The following is a 9,686-nucleotide window of genomic DNA, read 5'->3' as shown; positions in this document are numbered from 1 at the left end:
GAAAACCCCATACACACCTGGCAGGATCCTGATACACTGTGAAAACCCCATACACCCCTGGTAGGATCCTGAAAAACTGTGATACACCATACACACCTGGCAGGATCCTGATAAACTGTGAAACACCCATACACACCTGGCAGGATATTGATAAAATGTGAAATCCCCATACACACCTGGCAGGATCTTGATGCACTGTGAAAACCCCATACACACCTGGCAGGATCCTGATAAACTGTGAAACCCCCATACACACCTGGCAGGATCCTGAGAAACTGTGAAACCCCCATACACACCTGGCAGCATCCTGATAAACTGTGAAACACCATACACACCTGGCAGGAACCTGATACTCTGTGAAAACCCCCATACACTCCTGGCAGAACCTGACATACTGTGAAAACGCCATACACACCTGGCAGCATCCTGATACACTGTGAAAACCCCAGACACACCTGGCAGGATCCTGATAAACTATGAAACCCCCATACACACCTGGCAGGTTCCTGATCCATTCTGAAAACCCCATACACACCTGGCAGGATACTGATACACTGTGAAAATCCCATACACACCTAGCAGGATCCTGATATACTATGAAACCTTCATACACACCTGGCAGTTTCCTGACAAACTATGAAACCCCCATACACACCAGGCAGGATCCTGATCCACTGTGAAAACCCCATACACATCTGGCAGGATCCTGATACACTGTGAAAAACCCATACACACCTGGAAGTTTCCTGATCAACTATGAAACCCCTATACACACCTGGCAGGATCCTGATAAACTGTGAAAACCCCAGATAAACCTGGCAGGATTCTGATAAACTGTGAAAACTCCATACACAACTGGCAGGATCTTGAGACACTGTGAAAAACCCATACACACCTGGCAGGATCCTGATAAAATGTGAAACCCCCATGCACACCTGGCAGGATCCTGATAAACTGTGAAAACCCACACACACCTGGCAGGATCCTGATTAACAGTGAAATCCCCATACACACCTGGCAGGATCCTGATAAACTGTGAAACCCCCATACACACCTGGCAGGATCCTGATAAACAGTGAAACCCCCATACACACCTGGCAGGATCCTGATAAACTGTGAAACCCCCATACACACCTGGCCGGATCCTGATACACTGTGTAAAGCCCATACACACCTTGCAGGATCCTGATACACTGTCAAAACCCCCATACACACCTGGCAGGATCCTGATAAACTGTGAAAACCCCAAACACACCTGGCAGGATCCTGATAAACTATGAAACACCCATACACACCTGGCAGGTTCTGATCCACTCTGAAAACCCCATACTCACGTGGCAGGATACTGATACACTGTGAAAATCCCATACACACCTAGCAGGATCCTGATATACAATGAAACCTTCATGCACACCTGGCAGTTTCCTGATAAACTATGAAACCCCCATACACACCTGGCAGGACCCTGATACACTGTGAAAACCCCAGACACACCAGGCAGGATCCTGATCCACTGTGAAAACCCCATACACATCTGGCAGGATCCTTATACACTGTGAAAACCCCATACACACCTGGAAGGATCCTGATAAACTATGAAACCCCCATACACACCAGGCAGGATCCTGATAAACTGTGAAAACCCCAGACATACCTGGCAGGATCCTGATAAACTGTGAAAACCCCATACACACCTGGTAGGATCTTGATACACTGTGAAAACCCTATACACACCTGGCAGGATCCTGATAAACTGTGAAACCCCCATGCACACCTGGCAGGATCCTGATAAACTGTGAAAACCCATACACACCTGGCAGGATCCTGATAAACAGTGAAATCCCCATACACACCTGGCAGGATCCTGATAAACTGTGAAAACCCCATACACACCTGGCAGGATCCTGATAAACTGTGAAACCCCCATACATAACTGGCAGGATTCTGATAAACTGTGAAACCCCGATACACAACTGGCAGGATCCTGATAAACTGTGAAAACCCCATACTCACCAGGCAGGGCCCTGATACACTGTGAAAACACCATTCTCACCTGGCAGGACCTTGATACACTGTGAAAACCCCATACACACCTGGCAGGACCCTGATACACTGTGAAAACCCCATACACACCTGGCAGTATCCTGATCCACTGTGAAAATCCCATGCACACCTGGGAGGATCCTGATTCGCTGTGAAAACCCCATACACACCTGGCAGGATACTTATAAACTATGAAACCCCCATACACACCTGGCAGGATCCTGATAAACTGTGAAAACCACATACACACCTGGCAGGATCCTGATAAACTGTGAAAACCCCATACACACCTGGCAGCATCTTGATACAGTGTGAAAACCCCATACACACCTGGCAGGATACTGATAAACTGTGAAACCCCCATACACACCTGGCAGGATCCTGATAAACTGTTAAAACCCATACACACCTGCCAGGATCCTGATAAACTGTGAAATCCCCATAAACATTTGGCAGGATCCTGCTAAACTGTGAACACCCCATACACAGCTGGCAATCTCCTGATAAACTGTGAAACACTCATACACACCTGGAAGGATCCTGATAAACAGTGAAATCCCCATACACACCTGGCAGGATCCTGATAAACTGTGAAAACCCCATACACACCTGGCAGGATCCTGATAAACTGTGAAACCCCCATACACAACTGGCAGGATCCTGATAAACTGTGAAACCCCCATACACAACTGGCAGGATCCTGATAAACTGTGAAAACCCCATACTCACCAGGCAGGACCCTGATACACTGTGAAAACCCCATTCTCACCTGGCAGGACCTTGATACACTGTGAAAACCCCATACACACCTGGCAGGACACTGATACACTGTGAAAACCCCATACACACCTGGCAGTATCCTGATCCACTGTGAAAACCCCATGCACACCTGGCAGGATCCTGATACGCTGTGAAAACCCGATACACACCTGGCAGGCTACTGATAAACTATGAAACCCCCATACACACCTGGCAGGATCCTGATAAACTGTGAATACCCCATACACACCTGGCAGGATCCTGATAAACTGTGAAAACCCCATACACACCTGGCAGCATCTTGATACAGTGTGAAAACCCCATACACACCTGGCAGGATACTGATAAACTGTGAAACCCCCATACACACCTGGCAGGATCCTGATAAACTGTTAAAACCCATACACACCTGCCAGGATCCTGATAAACTGTGAAATCCCCATAAACATTTGGCAGGATCCAGCTAAACTGTGAACACCCCATACACAGCTGGCAATCTCCTGATAAACTGTGAAACACTCATACACACCTGGCAGGATCCTGATAAACTGTGAAATCCCCATACACAACTGGCAGGATCCTGATAAACTGTGAAAACCCCATCCACACCTGGCAGGATCCTGATCCACTGTGAAAACCCCATACACACCTGGCAGGATCCTGATCCACTGTGAAAACCCCATGCACACCTGGCAGGATCCTGATACACTGTGAAAACCCCATACACATCTGGCAGGATCCTGATTCACTGTGAAAAACCCATACACACCTGGAAGTTTCCTGATCAACTATGAAACCCCCATACACACCTGGCAGGATCCTGATAAACTGTGAAAACCCCAGACAAACCTGGCAGGATCCTGATAAACTGTGAAAACTCCATACACACCTGGCAGGATCTTGGACACTGTGAAAACCCCATACACACCTGGCAGGATCCTGATAAAATGTGAAACCCCCATGCACACCTGGCAGGATCCTGATAAACTGTGAAAACCCCATACACACCTGGAAGGATCCTGATAAACTATGAAACCCCCATACACACCAGGCAGGATCCTGATAAACTGTGAAAACCCCAGACAAACCTGGCAGGATCCTGATAAACTGTGAAAACCCCATACACACCTGGTAGGATCTTGATACACTGTGAAAACCCTATACACACCTGGCAGGATCCTGATAAACTGTGAAACCCCCATGCACACCTGGCAGGATCCTGATAAACTGTGAAAACCCATACACACCTGGCAGGATCCTGATAAACAGTGAAATCCCCATACACACCTGGCAGGATCCTGATAAACTGTGAAAACCCCATACACACCTGGCAGGATCCTGATAAACTGTGAAACCCCCATACACAACTGGCAGGATTCTGATAAACTGTGAAACCCCCATACACAACTGGCAGGATCCTGATAAACTGTGAAAACCCCATACTCACCAGGCAGGACCCTGATACACTGTGAAAACACCATTCTCACCTGGCAGGACCTTGATACACTGTGAAAACCCCATACACACCTGGCAGGACCCTGATACACTGTGAAAACCCCATACACACCTGGCAGTATCCTGATCCACTGTGAAAATCCCATGCACACCTGGGAGGATCCTGATTCGCTGTGAAAACCCCATACACACCTGGCAGGATACTGATAAACTATGAAACCCCCATACACACCTGGCAGGATCCTGATAAACTGTGAAAACCACATACACACCTGGCAGGATCCTGATAAACTGTGAAAACCCCATACACACCTGGCAGCATCTTGATACAGTGTGAAAACCCCATACACACCTGGCAGGATACTGATAAACTGTGAAACCCCCATACACACCTGGCAGGATCCTGATAAACTGTTAAAACCCATACACACCTGCCAGGATCCTGATAAATTGTGAAATCCCCATAAACATTTGGCAGGATCCTGCTAAACTGTGAACACCCCATACACAGCTGGCAATCTCCTGATAAACTGTGAAACACTCATACACACCTGGAAGGATCCTGATAAACAGTGAAATCCCCATACACACCTGGCAGGATCCTGATAAACTGTGAAAACCCCATACACACCTGGCAGGATCCTGATAAACTGTGAAACCCCCATACACAACTGGCAGGATCCTGATAAACTGTGAAACCCCCATACACAACTGGCAGGATCCTGATAAACTGTGAAAACCCCATACTCACCAGGCAGGACCCTGATACACTGTGAAAACCCCATTCTCACCTGGCAGGACCTTGATACACTGTGAAAACCCCATACACACCTGGCAGGACACTGATACACTGTGAAAACCCCATACACACCTGGCAGTATCCTGATCCACTGTGAAAACCCCATGCACACCTGGGAGGATCCAGATACGCTGTGAAAACCCGATACGCACCTGGCAGGATACTGATAAACTATGAAACCCCCATACACACCTGGCAGGATCCTGATAAACTGTGAATACCCCATACACACCTGGCAGGATCCTGATAAACTGTGAACACCCCATACACACCTGGCAGCATCTTGATACAGTGTGAAAACCCCATACACACCTGGCAGGATACTGATAAACTGTGAAACCCCCATACACACCTGGCAGGATCCTGATAAACTGTTAAAACCCATACACACCTGCCAGGATCCTGATAAACTGTGAAATCCCCATAAACATTTGGCAGGATCCTGCTAAACTGTGAACACCCCATACACAGCTGGCAATCTCCTGATAAACTGTGAAACACTCATACACACCTGGCAGGATCCTGATAAACTGTGAAATCCCCATCCACACCTGGCAGGATCCTGATCCACTGTGAAAACCCCATACACACCTGGCAGGATCCTGATCCACTGTGAAAACCCCATGCACACCTGGCAGGATCCTGATAGACTGTGAAAACCCCATACACATCTGGCAGGATCCTGATTCACTGTGAAAAACCCATACACACCTGGTATTTTCCTGATCAACTATGAAACCCCCATACACACCTGGCAGGATCCTGATAAACTGTGAAAACCCCAGACAAACCTGGCAGGATCCTGATAAACTGTGAAAACTCCATACACACCTGGCAGGATCTTGGACACTGTGAAAACCCCATACACACCTGGCAGGATCCTGATAAAATGTGAAACCCCCATGCACACCTGGCAGGATCCTGATAAACTGTGAAAACCCACACACACCTGGCAGGATCCTGATAAACAGTGAAATCCCCATACACACCTGGCAGGATCCTGATAAACAGTGAAACCCCCATACACACCTGGCAGGATTCTGATAAACTGTGAAACCCCCATACACACCTGGCAGGATCCTGATACACTGTGTAAAGCCCATACACACCTTGCAGGATCCTGATACACTGTCAAAACCCCCATACACACCTGGCAGGATCCTGATAAACTGTGAAAACCCCAAACACACCTGGCAGGATCCTGATAAATTATGAAACCCCCATACACACCTGGCAGGTTCTGATCCACTCTGAAAACCCCATACTCACGTGGCAGGATACTGATACACTGTGAAAATCCCATACACACCTAGCAGGATCCTGATATGCAATGAAACCTTCATGCACACCTGGCAGTTTCCTGATAAACTATGAAACCCCCATACACACCTGGCAGGAGCCTGATACACTGTGAAAACCCCAGACACACCAGGCAGGATCCTGATCCACTGTGAAAACCCCATACACATCTGGCAGGATCCTTATACACTGTGAAAACCCCATACACACCTGGAAGGATCCTGATAAACTATGAAACCCCCATACACACCAGGCAGGATCCTGATAAACTGTGAAAACCCCAGACAAACCTGGCAGGATCCTGATAAACTGTGAAAACCCCATACACACCTGGTAGGATCTTGATACACTGTGAAAACCCTATACACACCTGGCAGGATCCTGATAAACTGTGAAACCCCCATGCACACCTGGCAGGATCCTGATAAACTGTGAAAACCCATACACACCTGGCAGGATCCTGATAAACAGTGAAATCCCCATACACACCTGGCAGGATCCTGATAAACTGTGAAAACCCCATACACACCTGGCAGGATCCTGATAAACTGTGAAACCCCCATACACAACTGGCAGGATCCTGATAAACTGTGAAACACCCATACACAACTGGCAGGATCCTGATAAACTGTGAAAACCCCATACTCACCAGGCAGGAACCTGATACACTGTGAAAACACCATTCTCACCTGGCAGGACCTTGATACACTGTGAAAACCCCATACACACCTGGCAGGACCCTGATACACTGTGAAAAACCCATACACACCTGGCAGTATCCTGATCCACTGTGAAAATCCCATGCACACCTGGGAGGATCCTGATTCGCTGTGAAAACCCCATACACACCTGGCAGGATACTGATAAACTATGAAACCCCCATACACACCTGGCAGGATCCTGATAAACTGTGAAAACCACATACACACCTGGCAGGATCCTGATAAACTGTGAAAACCCCATGCACACCTGGCAGCATCTTGATACAGTGTGAAAACCCCATACACACCTGGCAGGATACTGATAAACTGTGAAACCCCCATACACACCTGGCAGGATCCTGATAAACTGTTAAAACCCATACACACCTGCCAGGATCCTGATAAACTGTGAAATCCCCATAAACATTTGGCAGGATCCTGCTAAACTGTGAACACCCCATACACAGCTGGCAATCTCCTGATAAACTGTGAAACACTCATACACACCTGGAAGGATCCTGATAAACAGTGAAATCCCCATACACACCTGGCAGGATCCTGATAAACTGTGAAAACCCCATACACACCTGGCAGGATCCTGATAAACTGTGAAACCCCCATACACAACTGGCAGGATCCTGATAAACTGTGAAACCCCCATACACAACTGGCAGGATCCTGATAAACTGTGAAAACCCCATACTCACCAGGCAGGACCCTGATACACTGTGAAAACCCCATTCTCACCTGGCAGGACCTTGATACACTGTGAAAACCCCATACACACCTGGCAGGACACTGATACACTGTGAAAACCCCATACACACCTGGCAGTATCCTGATCCACTGTGAAAACCCCATGCACACCTGGGAGGATCCAGATACGCTGTGAAAACCCCATACACACCTGGCAGGATCCTGATAAACTGTGAAAACCCCATACACACCTGGCAGCATCTTGATACAGTGTGAAAACCCCATACACACCTGGCAGGATACTGATAAACTGTGAAACCCCCATACACACCTGGCAGGATCCTGATAAACTGTTAAAACCCATACACACCTGCCAGGATCCTGATAAACTGTGAAATCCCCATAAACATTTGGCAGGATCCTGCTAAACTGTGAACACCCCATACACAGCTGGCAATCTCCTGATAAACTGTGAAACACTCATACACACCTGGCAGGATCCTGATAAACTGTGAAATCCCCATACACAACTGGCAGGATCCTGATAAACTGTGAAAACCCCATCCACACCTGGCAGGATCCTGATCCACTGTGAAAACCCCATACACACCTGGCAGGATCCTGATCCACTGTGAAAACCCCATGCACACCTGGCAGGATCCTGATACACTGTGAAAACCCCATACACATCTGGCAGGATCCTGATTCACTGTGAAAAACCCATACACACCTGGAAGTTTCCTGATCAACTATGAAACCCCCATACACACCTGGCAGGATCCTGATAAACTGTGAAAACCCCAGACAAACCTGGCAGGATCCTGATAAACTGTGAAAACTCCATACACACCTGGCAGGATCTTGGACACTGTGAAAACCCCATACACACCTGGCAGGATCCTGATAAAATGTGAAACCCCCATGCACACCTGGCAGGATCCTGATAAACTGTGAAAACCCCATACTCACCTGGAAGGATCCTGATAAACTATGAAACCCCCATACACACCAGGCAGGATCCTGATAAACTGTGAAAACCCCAGACAAACCTGGCAGGATCCTGATAAACTGTGAAAACCCCATACACACCTGGTAGGATCTTGATACACTGTGAAAACCCTATACACACCTGGCAGGATCCTGATAAACTGTGAAACCCCCATGCACACCTGGCAGGATCCTGATAAACTGTGAAAACCCATACACACCTGGCAGGATCCTGATAAACAGTGAAATCCCCATACACACCTGGCAGGATCCTGATGAACTGTGAAAACCCCATACACACCTGGCAGGATCCTGATAAACTGTGAAACCCCCATACACAACTGGCAGGATTCTGATAAACTGTGAAACCCCCATACACAACTGGCAGGATCCTGATAAACTGTGAAAACCCCATACTCACCAGGCAGGACCCTGATACACTGTGAAAACACCATTCACACCTGGCAGGACCTTGATACACTGTGAAAACCCCATACACACCTGGCAGGACCCTGATACACTGTGAAAACCCCATACACACCTGGCAGTATCCTGATCCACTGTGAAAATCCCATGCACACCTGGGAGGATCCTGATTCGCTGTGAAAACCCCATACACACCTGGCAGGATACTGATAAACTATGAAACCCCCATACACACCTGGCAGGATCCTGATAAACTGTGAAAACCACATACACACCTGGCAGGATCCTGATAAACTGTGAAAACCCCATACACAACTGGCAGCATCTTGATACAGTGTGAAAACCCCATACACACCTGGCAGGATACTGATAAACTGTGAAACCCCCATACACACCTGGCAGGATCCTGATAAACTGTTAAAACCCATACACACCTGCCAGGATCCTGATAAACTGTGAAATCCCCATAAACATTTGGCAGGATCCTGCTAAACTGTGAACACCCCATACACAGCTGGCAA

Source organism: Heterodontus francisci, unplaced genomic scaffold, assembly GCF_036365525.1.
Source record: "Heterodontus francisci isolate sHetFra1 unplaced genomic scaffold, sHetFra1.hap1 HAP1_SCAFFOLD_63, whole genome shotgun sequence".
Taxonomy (NCBI): Eukaryota; Metazoa; Chordata; class Chondrichthyes; order Heterodontiformes; family Heterodontidae; genus Heterodontus; species Heterodontus francisci.
The sequence above is the reverse complement of the archived record's forward strand: the minus strand, read 5'-3'. Positions refer to the sequence as shown.